Source organism: Schistocerca gregaria, chromosome 2, assembly GCF_023897955.1.
Source record: "Schistocerca gregaria isolate iqSchGreg1 chromosome 2, iqSchGreg1.2, whole genome shotgun sequence".
Classification (NCBI taxonomy): Eukaryota; Metazoa; Arthropoda; class Insecta; order Orthoptera; family Acrididae; genus Schistocerca; species Schistocerca gregaria.
This window is the reverse complement of record NC_064921.1, coordinates 1015898354-1015913916: the sequence shown is the minus strand read 5'-3', so window position 1 is coordinate 1015913916 and position 15563 is coordinate 1015898354. Positions and strand designations below refer to the sequence as shown.

Sequence of the window (15563 nt, the reverse complement as noted above, 5' to 3'; positions counted from 1 at the left end):
CAGATGCATGTTACTATGTCTTGTTTTTAATGATGAAAAAGTGTTTCCGCCCGGGATCGAACCGGGGACCTTCTGCGTGTTAGGCAGACGTGATAACCGCTACACCACGGAAACTACTTGTGTGCGCCTTACCTTAGAGGCAACTCGTGCTGATGTTGTCATCGTAACTAAAAAATTAAATAAATGCGCTACTTGCATAACAAAGGTACATGCAGAAGATCCTCACATGTCGTGGCTCACTGGAGTACAATACGACATATTCAGGAAAATACTGTTCCCGCCCGGGATCGAACCGGGGACCTTCTGCGTGTGAAGCAGACGTGATAACCGCTACACTACGGAAACTGCGGACGTGAGGAGTCCCTCCCCGTTCCCTCGAAATTACCTCAGCCTGTCTCCCGTCCGCGAATGCACACGCGACGGTTCTTTTGACAGCCTGGAAACCATTACAGCCGAGGGCACAAGAAGTCTTCGGGTGCTCGAGAGTTTGTCTGCCGTAGCACCCCTAACGAGATAGCGGTTTTTCCCGCAGTCGTGATTGTAAGTCATAGCAGCAAAAGCAATCACTTTCTTAGCAGCAGGGAGTGCGAGCCCAGCGGCAGCTCTACATGAAGGTATCAATAGCCCAGGAAGGCCGCCGACCGCGGGAATTCGCGCCGCCCCCATCCCGCCAGCCTACACGAGACTTTCCAGAGCACCCTGGACCACATCGAGGGACCCAGTGCACTGAAATTATAGTCATTCGCCATGTCAGGTGGCTCGTTGGTCTAGGGGTATGATTCCTGCTTAGGGTGCAGGAGGTCCCGGGTTCAAATCCCGGACGAGCCCTAGCGTTTTGTGCAAACTGATCGCACGTGAGTGGCTGAGTCGACGCAAAATGCTCGGCGGCAGTATCAAATGAATTTCATATTTGATGTGAGCAATTGACACTCTGATCCGACGTGTGAAGGCGATTACGAAGGTTTTTGGGTACAGATGGAAGCAGATGCATGTTACTATGTCTTGTTTTTAATGATGAAAAAGTGTTTCCGCCCGGGATCGAACCGGGGACCTTCTGCGTGTTAGGCAGACGTGATAACCGCTACACCACGGAAACTACTTGTGTGCGCCTTACCTTAGAGGCAACTCGTGCTGATGTTGTCATCGTAACTAAAAAATTAAATAAATGCGCTACTTGCATAACAAAGGTACATGCAGAAGATCCTCACATGTCGTGGCTCACTGGAGTACAATACGACATATTCAGGAAAATACTGTTCCCGCCCGGGATCGAACCGGGGACCTTCTGCGTGTGAAGCAGACGTGATAACCGCTACACTACGGAAACTGCGGACGTGAGGAGTCCATCCCCGTTCCCTCGAAATTACCTCAGCCTGTCTCCCGTCCGCGAATGCACACGCGACGGTTCTTTTGACAGCCTGGAAACCATTACAGCCGAGGGCACAAGAAGTCTTCGGGTGCTCGAGAGTTTGTCTGCCGTAGCACCCCTAACGAGATAGCGGTTTTTCCCGCAGTCGTGATTGTAAGTCATAGCAGCAAAAGCAATCACTTTCTTAGCAGCAGGGAGTGCGAGCCCAGCGGCAGCTCTACATGAAGGTACCAATAGCCCAGGAAGGCCGCCGACCGCGGGAATTCGCGCCGCCCCCATCCCGCCAGCCTACACGAGACTTTCCAGAGCACCCTGGACCACATCGAGGGACCCAGTGCACTGAAATTATAGTCATTTGCCATGTCAGGTGGCTCGTTGGTCTAGGGGTATGATTCCTGCTTAGGGTGCAGGAGGTCCCGGGTTCAAATCCCGGACGAGCCCTAGCGTTTTGTGCAAACTGATCGCACGTGAGTGGCTGAGTCGACGCAAAATGCTCGGCGGCAGTATCAAATGAATTTCATATTTGATGTGAGCAATTGACACTCTGATCCGACGTGTGAAGGCGATTACGAAGGTTTTTGGGTACAGATGGAAGCAGATGCATGTTACTATGTCTTGTTTTTAATGATGAAAAAGTGTTTCCGCCCGGGATCGAACCGGGGACCTTCTGCGTGTTAGGCAGACGTGATAACCGCTACACCACGGAAACTACTTGTGTGCGCCTTACCTTAGAGGCAACTCGTGCTGATGTTGTCATCGTAACAAAAAAATTAAATAAATGCGCTACTTGCATAACAAAGGTACATGCAGAAGATCCTCACATGTCGTGGCTCACTGGAGTACAATACGACATATTCAGGAAAATACTGTTCCCGCCCGGGATCGAACCGGGGACCTTCTGCGTGTGAAACAGACGTGATAACCGCTACACTACGGAAACTGCGGACGTGAGGAGTCCATCCCCGTTCCCTCGAAATTACCTCAGCCTGCCTCCCGTCCGCGAATGCACACGCGACGGTTCTTTTGACAGCCTGGAAACCATTACAGCCGAGGGCACAAGAAGTCTTCGGGTGCTCGAGAGTTTGTCTGCCGTAGCACCCCTAACGAGATAGCGGTTTTTCCCGCAGTCGTGATTGTAAGTCATAGCAGCAAAAGCAATCACTTTCTTAGCAGCAGGGAGTGCGAGCCCAGCGGCAGCTCTACATGAAGGTATCAATAGCCCAGGAAGGCCGCCGACCGCGGGAATTCGCGCCGCCCCCATCCCGCCAGCCTACACGAGACTTTCCAGAGCACCCTGGACCACATCGAGGGACCCAGTGCACTGAAATTATAGTCATTCGCCGTGTCAGGTGGCTCGTTGGTCTAGGGGTATGATTCCTGCTTAGGGTGCAGGAGGTCCCGGGTTCAAATCCCGGACGAGCCCTAGCGTTTTGTGCAAACTGATCGCACGTGAGTGGCTGAGTCGACGCAAAATGCTCGGCGGCAGTATCAAATGAATTTCATATTTGATGTGAGCAATTGACACTCTGATCCGACGTGTGAAGGCGATTACGAAGGTTTTTGGGTACAGATGGAAGCAGATGCATGTTACTATGTCTTGTTTTTAATGATGAAAAAGTGTTTCCGCCCGGGATCGAACCGGGGACCTTCTGCGTGTTAGGCAGACGTGATAACCGCTACACCACGGAAACTACTTGTGTGCGCCTTACCTTAGAGGCAACTCGTGCTGATGTTGTCATCGTAACTAAAAAATTAAATAAATGCGCTACTTGCATAACAAAGGTACATGCAGAAGATCCTCACATGTCGTGGCTCACTGGAGTACAATACGACATATTCAGGAAAATACTGTTCCCGCCCGGGATCGAACCGGGGACCTTCTGCGTGTGAAGCAGACGTGATAACCGCTACACTACGGAAACTGCGGACGTGAGGAGTCCATCCCCGTTCCCTCGAAATTACCTCAGCCTGTCTCCCGTCCGCGAATGCACACGCGACGGTTCTTTTGACAGCCTGAAAACCATTACAGCCGAGGGCACAAGAAGTCTTCGGGTGCTCGAGAGTTTGTCTGCCGTAGCACCCCTAACGAGATAGCGGTTTTTCCCGCAGTCGTGATTGTAAGTCATAGCAGCAAAAGCAATCACTTTCTTAGCAGCAGGGAGTGCGAGCCCAGCGGCAGCTCTACATGAAGGTACCAATAGCCCAGGAAGGCCGCCGACCGCGGGAATTCGCGCCGCCCCCATCCCGCCAGCCTACACGAGACTTTCCAGAGCACCCTGGACCACATCGAGGGACCCAGTGCACTGAAATTATAGTCATTCGCCATGTCAGGTGGCTCGTTGGTCTAGGGGTATGATTCCTGCTTAGGGTGCAGGAGGTCCCGGGTTCAAATCCCGGACGAGCCCTAGCGTTTTGTGCAAACTGATCGCACGTGAGTGGCTGAGTCGACGCAAAATGCTCGGCGGCAGTATCAAATGAATTTCATATTTGATGTGAGCAATTGACACTCTGATCCGACGTGTGAAGGCGATTACGAAGGTTTTTGGGTACAGATGGAAGCAGATGCATGTTACTATGTCTTGTTTTTAATGATGAAAAAGTGTTTCCGCCCGGGATCGAACCGGGGACCTTCTGCGTGTTAGGCAGACGTGATAACCGCTACACCACGGAAACTACTTGTGTGCGCCTTACCTTAGAGGCAACTCGTGCTGATGTTGTCATCGTAACTAAAAAATTAAATAAATGCGCTACTTGCATAACAAAGGTACATGCAGAAGATCCTCACATGTCGTGGCTCACTGGAGTACAATACGACATATTCAGGAAAATACTGTTCCCGCCCGGGATCGAACCGGGGACCTTCTGCGTGTGAAGCAGACGTGATAACCGCTACACTACGGAAACTGCGGACGTGAGGAGTCCATCCCCGTTCCCTCGAAATTACCTCAGCCTGTCTCCCGTCCGCGAATGCACACGCGACGGTTCTTTTGACAGCCTGGAAACCATTACAGCCGAGGGCACAAGAAGTCTTCGGGTGCTCGAGAGTTTGTCTGCCGTAGCACCCCTAACGAGATAGCGGTTTTTCCCGCAGTCGTGATTGTAAGTCATAGCAGCAAAAGCAATCACTTTCTTAGCAGCAGGGAGTGCGAGCCCAGCGGCAGCTCTACATGAAGGTATCAATAGCCCAGGAAGGCCGCCGACCGCGGGAATTCGCGCCGCCCCCATCCCGCCAGCCTACACGAGACTTTCCAGAGCACCCTGGACCACATCGAGGGACCCAGTGCACTGAAATTATAGTCATTCGCCATGTCAGGTGGCTCGTTGGTCTAGGGGTATGATTCCTGCTTAGGGTGCAGGAGGTCCCGGGTTCAAATCCCGGACGAGCCCTAGCGTTTTGTGCAAACTGATCGCACGTGAGTGGCTGAGTCGACGCAAAATGCTCGGCGGCAGTATCAAATGAATTTCATATTTGATGTGAGCAATTGACACTCTGATCCGACGTGTGAAGGCGATTACGAAGGTTTTTGGGTACAGATGGAAGCAGATGCATGTTACTATGTCTTGTTTTTAATGATGAAAAAGTGTTTCCGCCCGGGATCGAACCGGGGACCTTCTGCGTGTTAGGCAGACGTGATAACCGCTACACCACGGAAACTACTTGTGTGCGCCTTACCTTAGAGGCAACTCGTGCTGATGTTGTCATCGTAACTAAAAAATTAAATAAATGCGCTACTTGCATAACAAAGGTACATGCAGAAGATCCTCACATGTCGTGGCTCACTGGAGTACAATACGACATATTCAGGAAAATACTGTTCCCGCCCGGGATCGAACCGGGGACCTTCTGCGTGTGAAGCAGACGTGATAACCGCTACACTACGGAAACTGCGGACGTGAGGAGTCCATCCCCGTTCCCTCGAAATTACCTCAGCCTGTCTCCCGTCCGCGAATGCACACGCGACGGTTCTTTTGACAGCCTGGAAACCATTACAGCCGAGGGCACAAGAAGTCTTCGGGTGCTCGAGAGTTTGTCTGCCGTAGCACCCCTAACGAGATAGCGGTTTTTCCCGCAGTCGTGATTGTAAGTCATAGCAGCAAAAGCAATCACTTTCTTAGCAGCAGGGAGTGCGAGCCCAGCGGCAGCTCTACATGAAGGTATCAATAGCCCAGGAAGGCCGCCGACCGCGGGAATTCGCGCCGCCCCCATCCCGCCAGCCTACACGAGACTTTCCAGAGCACCCTGGACCACATCGAGGGACCCAGTGCACTGAAATTATAGTCATTCGCCATGTCAGGTGGCTCGTTGGTCTAGGGGTATGATTCCTGCTTAGGGTGCAGGAGGTCCCGGGTTCAAATCCCGGACGAGCCCTAGCGTTTTGTGCAAACTGATCGCACGTGAGTGGCTGAGTCGACGCAAAATGCTCGGCGGCAGTATCAAATGAATTTCATATTTGATGTGAGCAATTGACACTCTGATCCGACGTGTGAAGGCGATTACGAAGGTTTTTGGGTACAGATGGAAGCAGATGCATGTTACTATGTCTTGTTTTTAATGATGAAAAAGTGTTTCCGCCCGGGATCGAACCGGGGACCTTCTGCGTGTTAGGCAGACGTGATAACCGCTACACCACGGAAACTACTTGTGTGCGCCTTACCTTAGAGGCAACTCGTGCTGATGTTGTCATCGTAACTAAAAAATTAAATAAATGCGCTACTTGCATAACAAAGGTACATGCAGAAGATCCTCACATGTCGTGGCTCACTGGAGTACAATACGACATATTCAGGAAAATACTGTTCCCGCCCGGGATCGAACCGGGGACCTTCTGCGTGTGAAGCAGACGTGATAACCGCTACACTACGGAAACTGCGGACGTGAGGAGTCCATCCCCGTTCCCTCGAAATTACCTCAGCCTGTCTCCCGTCCGCGAATGCACACGCGACGGTTCTTTTGACAGCCTGGAAACCATTACAGCCGAGGGCACAAGAAGTCTTCGGGTGCTCGAGAGTTTGTCTGCCGTAGCACCCCTAACGAGATAACGGTTTTTCCCGCAGTCGTGATTGTAAGTCATAGCAGCAAAAGCAATCACTTTCTTAGCAGCAGGGAGTGCGAGCCCAGCGGCAGCTCTACATGAAGGTACCAATAGCCCAGGAAGGCCGCCGACCGCGGGAATTCGCGCCGCCCCCATCCCGCCAGCCTACACGAGACTTTCCAGAGCACCCTGGACCACATCGAGGGACCCAGTGCACTGAAATTATAGTCATTCGCCATGTCAGGTGGCTCGTTGGTCTAGGGGTATGATTCCTGCTTAGGGTGCAGGAGGTCCCGGGTTCAAATCCCGGACGAGCCCTAGCGTTTTGTGCAAACTGATTGCACGTGAGTGGCTGAGTCGACGCAAAATGCTCGGCGGCAGTATCAAATGAATTTCATATTTGATGTGAGCAATTGACACTCTGATCCGACGTGTGAAGGCGATTACGAAGGTTTTTGGGTACAGATGGAAGCAGATGCATGTTACTATGTCTTGTTTTTAATGATGAAAAAGTGTTTCCGCCCGGGATCGAACCGGGGACCTTCTGCGTGTTAGGCAGACGTGATAACCGCTACACCACGGAAACTACTTCTGTGCGCCTTACCTTAGAGGCAACTCGTGCTGATGTTGTCATCGTAACTAAAAAATTAAATAAATGCGCTACTTGCATAACAAAGGTACATGCAGAAGATCCTCACATGTCGTGGCTCACTGGAGTACAATACGACATATTCAGGAAAATACTGTTCCCGCCCGGGATCGAACCGGGGACCTTCTGCGTGTGAAGCAGACGTGATAACCGCTACACTACGGAAACTGCGGACGTGAGGAGTCCATCCCCGTTCCCTCGAAATTACCTCAGCCTGTCTCCCGTCCGCGAATGCACACGCGACGGTTCTTTTGACAGCCTGGAAACCATTACAGCCGAGGGCACAAGAAGTCTTCGGGTGCTCGAGAGTTTGTCTGCCGTAGCACCCCTAACGAGATAGCGGTTTTTCCCGCAGTCGTGATTGTAAGTCATAGCAGCAAAAGCAATCACTTTCTTAGCAGCAGGGAGTGCGAGCCCAGCGGCAGCTCTACATGAAGGTATCAATAGCCCAGGAAGGCCGCCGACCGCGGGAATTCGCGCCGCCCCCATCCCGCCAGCCTACACGAGACTTTCCAGAGCACCCTGGACCACATCGAGGGACCCAGTGCACTGAAATTATAGTCATTCGCCATGTCAGGTGGCTCGTTGGTCTAGGGGTATGATTCCTGCTTAGGGTGCAGGAGGTCCCGGGTTCAAATCCCGGACGAGCCCTAGCGTTTTGTGCAAACTGATCGCACGTGAGTGGCTGAGTCGACGCAAAATGCTCGGCGGCAGTATCAAATGAATTTCATATTTGATGTGAGCAATTGACACTCTGATCCGACGTGTGAAGGCGATTACGAAGGTTTTTGGGTACAGATGGAAGCAGATGCATGTTACTATGTCTTGTTTTTAATGATGAAAAAGTGTTTCCGCCCGGGATCGAACCGGGGACCTTCTGCGTGTTAGGCAGACGTGATAACCGCTACACCACGGAAACTACTTGTGTGCGCCTTACCTTAGAGGCAACTCGTGCTGATGTTGTCATCGTAACTAAAAAATTAAATAAATGCGCTACTTGCATAACAAAGGTACATGCAGAAGATCCTCACATGTCGTGGCTCACTGGAGTACAATACGACATATTCAGGAAAATACTGTTCCCGCCCGGGATCGAACCGGGGACCTTCTGCGTGTGAAGCAGACGTGATAACCGCTACACTACGGAAACTGCGGACGTGAGGAGTCCATCCCCGTTACCTCGAAATTACCTCAGCCTGTCTCCCGTCCGCGAATGCACACGCGACGGTTCTTTTGACAGCCTGGAAACCATTACAGCCGAGGGCACAAGAAGTCTTCGGGTGCTCGAGAGTTTGTCTGCCGTAGCACCCCTAACGAGATAGCGGTTTTTCCCGCAGTCGTGATTGTAAGTCATAGCAGCAAAAGCAATCACTTTCTTAGCAGCAGGGAGTGCGAGCCCAGCGGCAGCTCTACATGAAGGTACCAATAGCCCAGGAAGGCCGCCGACCGCGGGAATTCGCGCCGCCCCCATCCCGCCAGCCTACACGAGACTTTCCAGAGCACCCTGGACCACATCGAGGGACCCAGTGCACTGAAATTATAGTCATTCGCCATGTCAGGTGGCTCGTTGGTCTAGGGGTATGATTCCTGCTTAGGGTGCAGGAGGTCCCGGGTTCAAATCCCGGACGAGCCCTAGCGTTTTGTGCAAACTGATCGCACGTGAGTGGCTGAGTCGACGCAAAATGCTCGGCGGCAGTATCAAATGAATTTCATATTTGATGTGAGCAATTGACACTCTGATCCGACGTGTGAAGGCGATTACGAAGGTTTTTGGGTACAGATGGAAGCAGATGCATGTTACTATGTCTTGTTTTTAATGATGAAAAAGTGTTTCCGCCCGGGATCGAACCGGGGACCTTCTGCGTGTTAGGCAGACGTGATAACCGCTACACCACGGAAACTACTTGTGTGCGCCTTACCTTAGAGGCAACTCGTGCTGATGTTGTCATCGTAACTAAAAAATTAAATAAATGCGCTACTTGCATAACAAAGGTACATGCAGAAGATCCTCACATGTCGTGGCTCACTGGAGTACAATACGACATATTCAGGAAAATACTGTTCCCGCCCGGGATCGAACCGGGGACCTTCTGCGTGTGAAGCAGACGTGATAACCGCTACACTACGGAAACTGCGGACGTGAGGAGTCCATCCCCGTTCCCTCGAAATTACCTCAGCCTGTCTCCCGTCCGCGAATGCACACGCGACGGGTCTTTTGACAGCCTGGAAACCATTACAGCCGAGGGCACAAGAAGTCTTCGGGTGCTCGAGAGTTTGTCTGCCGTAGCACCCCTAACGAGATAGCGGTTTTTCCCGCAGTCGTGATTGTAAGTCATAGCAGCAAAAGCAATCACTTTCTTAGCAGCAGGGAGTGCGAGCCCAGCGGCAGCTGTACATGAATGTACCAATAGCCCAGGAAGGCCGCCGACCGCGGGAATTCGCGCCGCCCCCATCCCGCCAGCCTACACGAGACTTTCCAGAGCACCCTGGACCACATCGAGGGACCCAGTGCACTGAAATTATAGTCATTCGCCATGTCAGGTGGCTCGTTGGTCTAGGGGTATGATTCCTGCTTAGGGTGCAGGAGGTCCCGGGTTCAAATCCCGGACGAGCCCTAGCGTTTTGTGCAAACTGATCGCACGTGAGTGGCTGAGTCGACGCAAAATGCTCGGCGGCAGTATCAAATGAATTTCATATTTGATGTGAGCAATTGACACTCTGATCCGACGTGTGAAGGCGATTACGAAGGTTTTTGGGTACAGATGGAAGCAGATGCATGTTACTATGTCTTGTTTTTAATGATGAAAAAGTGTTTCCGCCCGGGATCGAACCGGGGACCTTCTGCGTGTTAGGCAGACGTGATAACCGCTACACCACGGAAACTACTTGTGTGCGCCTTACCTTAGAGGCAACTCGTGCTGATGTTGTCATCGTAACTAAAAAATTAAATAAATGCGCTACTTGCATAACAAAGGTACATGCAGAAGATCCTCACATGTCGTGGCTCACTGGAGTACAATACGACATATTCAGGAAAATACTGTTCCCGCCCGGGATCGAACCGGGGACCTTCAGCGTGTGAAGCAGACGTGATAACCGCTACACTACGGAAACTGCGGACGTGAGGAGTCCATCCCCGTTCCCTCGAAATTACCTCAGCCTGTCTCCCGTCCGCGAATGCACACGCGACGGTTCTTTTGACAGCCTGGAAACCATTACAGCCGAGGGCACAAGAAGTCTTCGGGTGCTCGAGAGTTTGTCTGCCGTAGCACCCCTAACGAGATAGCGGTTTTTCCCGCAGTCGTGATTGTAAGTCATAGCAGCAAAAGCAATCACTTTCTTAGCAGCAGGGAGTGCGAGCCCAGCGGCAGCTCTACATGAAGGTACCAATAGCCCAGGAAGGCCGCCGACCGCGGGAATTCGCGCCGCCCCCATCCCGCCAGCCTACACGAGACTTTCCAGAGCACCCTGGACCACATCGAGGGACCAAGTGCACTGAAATTATAGTCATTCGCCATGTCAGGTGGCTCGTTGGTCTAGGGGTATGATTCCTGCTTAGGGTGCAGGAGGTCCCGGGTTCAAACCCCGGACGAGCCCTAGCGTTTTGTGCAAACTGATCGCACGTGAGTGGCTGAGTCGACGCAAAATGCTCGGCGGCAGTATCAAATGAATTTCATATTTGATGTGAGCAATTGACACTCTGATCCGACGTGTGAAGGCGATTACGAAGGTTTTTGGGTACAGATGGAAGCAGATGCATGTTACTATGTCTTGTTTTTAATGATGAAAAAGTGTTTCCGCCCGGGACCGAACCGGGGACCTTCTGCGTGTTAGGCAGACGTGATAACCGCTACACCACGGAAACTACTTGTGTGCGCCTTACCTTAGAGGCAACTCGTGCTGATGTTGTCATCGTAACTAAAAAATTAAATAAATGCGCTACTTGCATAACAAAGGTACATGCAGAAGATCCTCACATGTCGTGGCTCACTGGAGTACAATACGACATATTCAGGAAAATACTGTTCCCGCCCGGGATCGAACCGGGCACCTTCTGCGTGTGAAGCAGACGTGATAACCGCTACACTACGGAAACTGCGGACGTGAGGAGTCCATCCCCGTTCCCTCGAAATTACCTCAGCCTGTCTCCCGTCCGCGAATGCACACGCGACGGTTCTTTTGACAGCCTGGAAACCATTACAGCCGAGGGCACAAGAAGTCTTCGGGTGCTCGAGAGTTTGTCTGCCGTAGCACCCCTAACGAGATAGCGGTTTTTCCCGCAGTCGTGATTGTAAGTCATAGCAGCAAAAGCAATCACTTTCTTAGCAGCAGGGAGTGCGAGCCCAGCGGCAGCTCTACATGAAGGTACCAATAGCCCAGGAAGGCCGCCGACCGCGGGAATTCGCGCCGCCCCCATCCCGCCAGCCTACACGAGACTTTCCAGAGCACCCTGGACCACATCGAGGGACCCAGTGCACTGAAATTATAGTCATGCGCCATGTCAGGTGGCTCGTTGGTCTAGGGGTATGATTCCTGCTTAGGGTGCAGGAGGTCCCGGGTTCAAATCCCGGACGAGCCCTAGCGTTTTGTGCAAACTGATCGCACGTGAGTGGCTGAGTCGACGTAAAATGCTCGGCGGCAGTATCAAATGAATTTCATATTTGATGTGAGCAATTGACACTCTGATCCGACGTGTGAAGGCGATTACGAAGGTTTTTGGGTACAGATGGAAGCAGATGCATGTTACTATGTCTTGTTTTTAATGATGAAAAAGTGTTTCCGCCCGGGATCGAACCGGGGACCTTCTGCGTGTTAGGCAGACGTGATAACCGCTACACCACGGAAACTACTTGTGTGCGCCTTACCTTAGAGGCAACTCGTGCTGATGTTGTCATCGTAACTAAAAAATTAAATAAATGCGCTACTTGCATAACAAAGGTACATGCAGAAGATCCTCACATGTCGTGGCTCACTGGAGTACAATACGACATATTCAGGAAAATACTGTTCCCGCCCGGGATCGAACCGGGGACCTTCTGCGTGTGAAGCAGACGTGATAACCGCTACACTACGGAAACTGCGGACGTGAGGAGTCCATCCCCGTTCCCTCGAAATTACCTCAGCCTGTCTCCCGTCCGCGAATGCACACGCGACGGTTCTTTTGACAGCCTGGAAACCATTACAGCCGAGGGCACAAGAAGTCTTCGGGTGCTCGAGAGTTTGTCTGCCGTAGCACCCCTAACGAGATAGCGGTTTTTCCCGCAGTCGTGATTGTAAGTCATAGCAGCAAAAGCAATCACTTTCTTAGCAGCAGGGAGTGCGAGCCCAGCGGCAGCTCTACATGAAGGTACCAATAGCCCAGGAAGGCCGCCGACCGCGGGAATTCGCGCCGCCCCCATCCCGCCAGCCTACACGAGACTTTCCAGAGCACCCTGGACCACATCGAGGGACCAAGTGCACTGAAATTATAGTCATTCGCCATGTCAGGTGGCTCGTTGGTCTAGGGGTATGATTCCTGCTTAGGGTGCAGGAGGTCCCGGGTTCAAATCCCGGACGAGCCCTAGCGTTTTGTGCAAACTGATCGCACGTGAGTGGCTGAGTCGACGCAAAATGCTCGGCGGCAGTATCAAATGAATTTCATATTTGATGTGAGCAATTGACACTCTGATCCGACGTGTGAAGGCGATTACGAAGGTTTTTGGGTACAGATGGAAGCAGATGCATGTTACTATGTCTTGTTTTTAATGATGAAAAAGTGTTTCCGCCCGGGACCGAACCGGGGACCTTCTGCGTGTTAGGCAGACGTGATAACCGCTACACCACGGAAACTACTTGTGTGCGCCTTACCTTAGAGGCAACTCGTGCTGATGTTGTCATCGTAACTAAAAAATTAAATAAATGCGCTACTTGCATAACAAAGGTACATGCAGAAGATCCTCACATGTCGTGGCTCACTGGAGTACAATACGACATATTCAGGAAAATACTGTTCCCGCCCGGGATCGAACCGGGCACCTTCTGCGTGTGAAGCAGACGTGATAACCGCTACACTACGGAAACTGCGGACGTGAGGAGTCCATCCCCGTTCCCTCGAAATTACCTCAGCCTGTCTCCCGTCCGCGAATGCACACGCGACGGTTCTTTTGACAGCCTGGAAACCATTACAGCCGAGGGCACAAGAAGTCTTCGGGTGCTCGAGAGTTTGTCTGCCGTAGCACCCCTAACGAGATAGCGGTTTTTCCCGCAGTCGTGATTGTAAGTCATAGCAGCAAAAGCAATCACTTTCTTAGCAGCAGGGAGTGCGAGCCCAGCGGCAGCTCTACATGAAGGTACCAATAGCCCAGGAAGGCCGCCGACCGCGGGAATTCGCGCCGCCCCCATCCCGCCAGCCTACACGAGACTTTCCAGAGCACCCTGGACCACATCGAGGGACCCAGTGCACTGAAATTATAGTCATGCGCCATGTCAGGTGGCTCGTTGGTCTAGGGGTATGATTCCTGCTTAGGGTGCAGGAGGTCCCGGGTTCAAATCCCGGACGAGCCCTAGCGTTTTGTGCAAACTGATCGCACGTGAGTGGCTGAGTCGACGTAAAATGCTCGGCGGCAGTATCAAATGAATTTCATATTTGATGTGAGCAATTGACACTCTGATCCGACGTGTGAAGGCGATTACGAAGGTTTTTGGGTACAGATGGAAGCAGATGCATGTTACTATGTCTTGTTTTTAATGATGAAAAAGTGTTTCCGCCCGGGATCGAACCGGGGACCTTCTGCGTGTTAGGCAGACGTGATAACCGCTACACCACGGAAACTACTTGTGTGCGCCTTACCTTAGAGGCAACTCGTGCTGATGTTGTCATCGTAACTACAAAATTAAATAAATGCGCTACTTGCATAACAAAGGTACATGCAGAAGATCCTCACATGTCGTGGCTCACTGGAGTACAATACGACATATTCAGGAAAATACTGTTCCCGCCCGGGATCGAACCGGGGACCTTCTGCGTGTGAAGCAGACGTGATAACCGCTACACTACGGAAACTGCGGACGTGAGGAGTCCATCCCCGTTCCCTCGAAATTACCTCAGCCTGTCTCCCGTCCGCGAATGCACACGCGACGGTTCTTTTGACAGCCTGGAAACCATTACAGCCGAGGGCACAAGAAGTCTTCGGGTGCTCGAGAGTTTGTCTGCCGTAGCACCCCTAACGAGATAGCGGTTTTTCCCGCAGTCGTGATTGTAAGTCATAGCAGCAAAAGCAATCACTTTCTTAGCAGCAGGGAGTGCGAGCCCAGCGGCAGCTCTACATGAAGGTACCAATAGCCCAGGAAGGCCGCCGACCGCGGGAATTCGCGCCGCCCCCATCCCGCCAGCCTACACGAGACTTTCCAGAGCACCCTGGACCACATCGAGGGACCCAGTGCACTGAAATTATAGTCAGTCGCCATGTCAGGTGGCTCGTTGGTCTAGGGGTATGATTCCTGCTTAGGGTGCAGGAGGTCCCGGGTTCAAATCCCGGACGAGCCCTAGCGTTTTGTGCAAACTGATCGCACGTGAGTGGCTGAGTCGACGCAAAATGCTCGGCGGCAGTATCAAATGAATTTCATATTTGATGTGAGCAATTGACACTCTGATCCGACGTGTGAAGGCGATTACGAAGGTTTTTGGGTACAGGTGGAAGCAGATGCATGTTACTATGTCTTGTTTTTAATGATGAAAAAGTGTTTCCGCCCGGGACCGAACCGGGGACCTTCTGCGTGTTAGGCAGACGTGATAACCGCTACACCACGGAAACTACTTGTATGCGCCTTACCTTAGAGGCAACTCGTGCTGATGTTGTCATCGTAACTAAAAAATTAAATAAATGCGCTACTTGCATAACAAAGGTACATGCAGAAGATCCTCACATGTCGTGGCTCACTGGAGTACAATACGACATATTCAGGAAAATACTGTTCCCGCCCGGGATCGAACCGGGCACCTTCTGCGTGTGAAGCAGACGTGATAACCGCTACACTACGGAAACTGCGGACGTGAGGAGTCCATCCCCGTTCCCTCGAAATTACCTCAGCCTGTCTCCCGTCCGCGAATGCACACGCGACGGTTCTTTTGACAGCCTGGAAACCATTACAGCCGAGGGCACAAGAAGTCTTCGGGTGCTCGAGAGTTTGTCTGCCGTAGCACCCCTAACGAGATAGCGGTTTTTCCCGCAGTCGTGATTGTAAGTCATAGCAGCAAAAGCAATCACTTTCTTAGCAGCAGGGAGTGCGAGCCCAGCGGCAGCTCTACATGAAGGTACCAATAGCCCAGGAAGGCCGCCGACCGCGGGAATTCGCGCCGCCCCCATCCCGCCAGCCTACACGAGACTTTCCAGAGCACCCTGGACCACATCGAGGGACCCAGTGCACTGAAATTATAGTCATGCGCCATGTCAGGTGGCTCGTTGGACTAGGGGTATGATTCCTGCTTAGGGTGCAGGAGGTCCCGGGTTCAAATCCCGGACGAGCCCTAGCG

General features: G+C 52.1%; 48 non-coding genes across 48 annotated transcripts; 16 read left to right on the top strand and 32 right to left on the bottom strand.

Annotated features, from left to right (window-relative positions):
• Positions 1 to 41: 41 nt before the first annotated feature.
• Trnav-aac (transfer RNA valine (anticodon AAC)) lies at positions 42 to 114 on the bottom strand. Its single transcript has one exon. It is a non-coding gene; the product is annotated as a tRNA-Val (tRNA).
• Positions 115 to 272: 158 nt separating this feature from the next.
• Trnav-cac (transfer RNA valine (anticodon CAC)) lies at positions 273 to 345 on the bottom strand. The gene has a single exon. It is a non-coding gene; the product is annotated as a tRNA-Val (tRNA).
• Positions 346 to 756: 411 nt separating this feature from the next.
• Trnap-agg (transfer RNA proline (anticodon AGG)) lies at positions 757 to 828 on the top strand. Its single transcript has one exon. It is a non-coding gene; the product is annotated as a tRNA-Pro (tRNA).
• A 195-nt stretch (positions 829 to 1023) lies between these two features.
• Positions 1024 to 1096, bottom strand: Trnav-aac (transfer RNA valine (anticodon AAC)). The gene has a single exon. It is a non-coding gene; the product is annotated as a tRNA-Val (tRNA).
• Positions 1097 to 1254: 158 nt separating this feature from the next.
• Trnav-cac (transfer RNA valine (anticodon CAC)) lies at positions 1255 to 1327 on the bottom strand. Its single transcript has one exon. It is a non-coding gene; the product is annotated as a tRNA-Val (tRNA).
• Positions 1328 to 1738: 411 nt separating this feature from the next.
• Positions 1739 to 1810, top strand: Trnap-agg (transfer RNA proline (anticodon AGG)). The gene has a single exon. It is a non-coding gene; the product is annotated as a tRNA-Pro (tRNA).
• Positions 1811 to 2005: 195 nt separating this feature from the next.
• Positions 2006 to 2078, bottom strand: Trnav-aac (transfer RNA valine (anticodon AAC)). Its single transcript has one exon. It is a non-coding gene; the product is annotated as a tRNA-Val (tRNA).
• Positions 2079 to 2236: 158 nt separating this feature from the next.
• Trnav-cac (transfer RNA valine (anticodon CAC)) lies at positions 2237 to 2309 on the bottom strand. The gene has a single exon. It is a non-coding gene; the product is annotated as a tRNA-Val (tRNA).
• Positions 2310 to 2720: 411 nt separating this feature from the next.
• Trnap-agg (transfer RNA proline (anticodon AGG)) lies at positions 2721 to 2792 on the top strand. The gene has a single exon. It is a non-coding gene; the product is annotated as a tRNA-Pro (tRNA).
• Positions 2793 to 2987: 195 nt separating this feature from the next.
• On the bottom strand, positions 2988 to 3060 carry Trnav-aac (transfer RNA valine (anticodon AAC)). The gene has a single exon. It is a non-coding gene; the product is annotated as a tRNA-Val (tRNA).
• A 158-nt stretch (positions 3061 to 3218) lies between these two features.
• Positions 3219 to 3291, bottom strand: Trnav-cac (transfer RNA valine (anticodon CAC)). The gene has a single exon. It is a non-coding gene; the product is annotated as a tRNA-Val (tRNA).
• A 411-nt stretch (positions 3292 to 3702) lies between these two features.
• Trnap-agg (transfer RNA proline (anticodon AGG)) lies at positions 3703 to 3774 on the top strand. Its single transcript has one exon. It is a non-coding gene; the product is annotated as a tRNA-Pro (tRNA).
• A 195-nt stretch (positions 3775 to 3969) lies between these two features.
• Trnav-aac (transfer RNA valine (anticodon AAC)) lies at positions 3970 to 4042 on the bottom strand. Its single transcript has one exon. It is a non-coding gene; the product is annotated as a tRNA-Val (tRNA).
• A 158-nt stretch (positions 4043 to 4200) lies between these two features.
• Trnav-cac (transfer RNA valine (anticodon CAC)) lies at positions 4201 to 4273 on the bottom strand. Its single transcript has one exon. It is a non-coding gene; the product is annotated as a tRNA-Val (tRNA).
• A 411-nt stretch (positions 4274 to 4684) lies between these two features.
• Positions 4685 to 4756, top strand: Trnap-agg (transfer RNA proline (anticodon AGG)). Its single transcript has one exon. It is a non-coding gene; the product is annotated as a tRNA-Pro (tRNA).
• A 195-nt stretch (positions 4757 to 4951) lies between these two features.
• Trnav-aac (transfer RNA valine (anticodon AAC)) lies at positions 4952 to 5024 on the bottom strand. The gene has a single exon. It is a non-coding gene; the product is annotated as a tRNA-Val (tRNA).
• Positions 5025 to 5182: 158 nt separating this feature from the next.
• Positions 5183 to 5255, bottom strand: Trnav-cac (transfer RNA valine (anticodon CAC)). The gene has a single exon. It is a non-coding gene; the product is annotated as a tRNA-Val (tRNA).
• Positions 5256 to 5666: 411 nt separating this feature from the next.
• Trnap-agg (transfer RNA proline (anticodon AGG)) lies at positions 5667 to 5738 on the top strand. Its single transcript has one exon. It is a non-coding gene; the product is annotated as a tRNA-Pro (tRNA).
• A 195-nt stretch (positions 5739 to 5933) lies between these two features.
• Positions 5934 to 6006, bottom strand: Trnav-aac (transfer RNA valine (anticodon AAC)). The gene has a single exon. It is a non-coding gene; the product is annotated as a tRNA-Val (tRNA).
• A 158-nt stretch (positions 6007 to 6164) lies between these two features.
• On the bottom strand, positions 6165 to 6237 carry Trnav-cac (transfer RNA valine (anticodon CAC)). Its single transcript has one exon. It is a non-coding gene; the product is annotated as a tRNA-Val (tRNA).
• Positions 6238 to 6648: 411 nt separating this feature from the next.
• Trnap-agg (transfer RNA proline (anticodon AGG)) lies at positions 6649 to 6720 on the top strand. Its single transcript has one exon. It is a non-coding gene; the product is annotated as a tRNA-Pro (tRNA).
• A 195-nt stretch (positions 6721 to 6915) lies between these two features.
• Positions 6916 to 6988, bottom strand: Trnav-aac (transfer RNA valine (anticodon AAC)). The gene has a single exon. It is a non-coding gene; the product is annotated as a tRNA-Val (tRNA).
• Positions 6989 to 7146: 158 nt separating this feature from the next.
• Trnav-cac (transfer RNA valine (anticodon CAC)) lies at positions 7147 to 7219 on the bottom strand. The gene has a single exon. It is a non-coding gene; the product is annotated as a tRNA-Val (tRNA).
• A 411-nt stretch (positions 7220 to 7630) lies between these two features.
• Positions 7631 to 7702, top strand: Trnap-agg (transfer RNA proline (anticodon AGG)). The gene has a single exon. It is a non-coding gene; the product is annotated as a tRNA-Pro (tRNA).
• Positions 7703 to 7897: 195 nt separating this feature from the next.
• Positions 7898 to 7970, bottom strand: Trnav-aac (transfer RNA valine (anticodon AAC)). Its single transcript has one exon. It is a non-coding gene; the product is annotated as a tRNA-Val (tRNA).
• A 158-nt stretch (positions 7971 to 8128) lies between these two features.
• Positions 8129 to 8201, bottom strand: Trnav-cac (transfer RNA valine (anticodon CAC)). Its single transcript has one exon. It is a non-coding gene; the product is annotated as a tRNA-Val (tRNA).
• A 411-nt stretch (positions 8202 to 8612) lies between these two features.
• Positions 8613 to 8684, top strand: Trnap-agg (transfer RNA proline (anticodon AGG)). The gene has a single exon. It is a non-coding gene; the product is annotated as a tRNA-Pro (tRNA).
• Positions 8685 to 8879: 195 nt separating this feature from the next.
• Trnav-aac (transfer RNA valine (anticodon AAC)) lies at positions 8880 to 8952 on the bottom strand. Its single transcript has one exon. It is a non-coding gene; the product is annotated as a tRNA-Val (tRNA).
• Positions 8953 to 9110: 158 nt separating this feature from the next.
• Trnav-cac (transfer RNA valine (anticodon CAC)) lies at positions 9111 to 9183 on the bottom strand. Its single transcript has one exon. It is a non-coding gene; the product is annotated as a tRNA-Val (tRNA).
• Positions 9184 to 9594: 411 nt separating this feature from the next.
• Positions 9595 to 9666, top strand: Trnap-agg (transfer RNA proline (anticodon AGG)). Its single transcript has one exon. It is a non-coding gene; the product is annotated as a tRNA-Pro (tRNA).
• A 195-nt stretch (positions 9667 to 9861) lies between these two features.
• On the bottom strand, positions 9862 to 9934 carry Trnav-aac (transfer RNA valine (anticodon AAC)). Its single transcript has one exon. It is a non-coding gene; the product is annotated as a tRNA-Val (tRNA).
• A 158-nt stretch (positions 9935 to 10092) lies between these two features.
• Positions 10093 to 10165, bottom strand: Trnav-cac (transfer RNA valine (anticodon CAC)). The gene has a single exon. It is a non-coding gene; the product is annotated as a tRNA-Val (tRNA).
• Positions 10166 to 10576: 411 nt separating this feature from the next.
• Positions 10577 to 10648, top strand: Trnap-agg (transfer RNA proline (anticodon AGG)). The gene has a single exon. It is a non-coding gene; the product is annotated as a tRNA-Pro (tRNA).
• Positions 10649 to 10843: 195 nt separating this feature from the next.
• Trnav-aac (transfer RNA valine (anticodon AAC)) lies at positions 10844 to 10916 on the bottom strand. The gene has a single exon. It is a non-coding gene; the product is annotated as a tRNA-Val (tRNA).
• A 158-nt stretch (positions 10917 to 11074) lies between these two features.
• Trnav-cac (transfer RNA valine (anticodon CAC)) lies at positions 11075 to 11147 on the bottom strand. Its single transcript has one exon. It is a non-coding gene; the product is annotated as a tRNA-Val (tRNA).
• A 411-nt stretch (positions 11148 to 11558) lies between these two features.
• Positions 11559 to 11630, top strand: Trnap-agg (transfer RNA proline (anticodon AGG)). Its single transcript has one exon. It is a non-coding gene; the product is annotated as a tRNA-Pro (tRNA).
• Positions 11631 to 11825: 195 nt separating this feature from the next.
• Trnav-aac (transfer RNA valine (anticodon AAC)) lies at positions 11826 to 11898 on the bottom strand. The gene has a single exon. It is a non-coding gene; the product is annotated as a tRNA-Val (tRNA).
• A 158-nt stretch (positions 11899 to 12056) lies between these two features.
• Positions 12057 to 12129, bottom strand: Trnav-cac (transfer RNA valine (anticodon CAC)). Its single transcript has one exon. It is a non-coding gene; the product is annotated as a tRNA-Val (tRNA).
• A 411-nt stretch (positions 12130 to 12540) lies between these two features.
• Positions 12541 to 12612, top strand: Trnap-agg (transfer RNA proline (anticodon AGG)). The gene has a single exon. It is a non-coding gene; the product is annotated as a tRNA-Pro (tRNA).
• Positions 12613 to 12807: 195 nt separating this feature from the next.
• Positions 12808 to 12880, bottom strand: Trnav-aac (transfer RNA valine (anticodon AAC)). Its single transcript has one exon. It is a non-coding gene; the product is annotated as a tRNA-Val (tRNA).
• Positions 12881 to 13038: 158 nt separating this feature from the next.
• Positions 13039 to 13111, bottom strand: Trnav-cac (transfer RNA valine (anticodon CAC)). The gene has a single exon. It is a non-coding gene; the product is annotated as a tRNA-Val (tRNA).
• Positions 13112 to 13522: 411 nt separating this feature from the next.
• On the top strand, positions 13523 to 13594 carry Trnap-agg (transfer RNA proline (anticodon AGG)). The gene has a single exon. It is a non-coding gene; the product is annotated as a tRNA-Pro (tRNA).
• A 195-nt stretch (positions 13595 to 13789) lies between these two features.
• Trnav-aac (transfer RNA valine (anticodon AAC)) lies at positions 13790 to 13862 on the bottom strand. The gene has a single exon. It is a non-coding gene; the product is annotated as a tRNA-Val (tRNA).
• Positions 13863 to 14020: 158 nt separating this feature from the next.
• Positions 14021 to 14093, bottom strand: Trnav-cac (transfer RNA valine (anticodon CAC)). Its single transcript has one exon. It is a non-coding gene; the product is annotated as a tRNA-Val (tRNA).
• Positions 14094 to 14504: 411 nt separating this feature from the next.
• Trnap-agg (transfer RNA proline (anticodon AGG)) lies at positions 14505 to 14576 on the top strand. Its single transcript has one exon. It is a non-coding gene; the product is annotated as a tRNA-Pro (tRNA).
• A 195-nt stretch (positions 14577 to 14771) lies between these two features.
• On the bottom strand, positions 14772 to 14844 carry Trnav-aac (transfer RNA valine (anticodon AAC)). The gene has a single exon. It is a non-coding gene; the product is annotated as a tRNA-Val (tRNA).
• A 158-nt stretch (positions 14845 to 15002) lies between these two features.
• On the bottom strand, positions 15003 to 15075 carry Trnav-cac (transfer RNA valine (anticodon CAC)). The gene has a single exon. It is a non-coding gene; the product is annotated as a tRNA-Val (tRNA).
• A 411-nt stretch (positions 15076 to 15486) lies between these two features.
• Trnap-agg (transfer RNA proline (anticodon AGG)) lies at positions 15487 to 15558 on the top strand. Its single transcript has one exon. It is a non-coding gene; the product is annotated as a tRNA-Pro (tRNA).
• Positions 15559 to 15563: the final 5 nt, after the last annotated feature.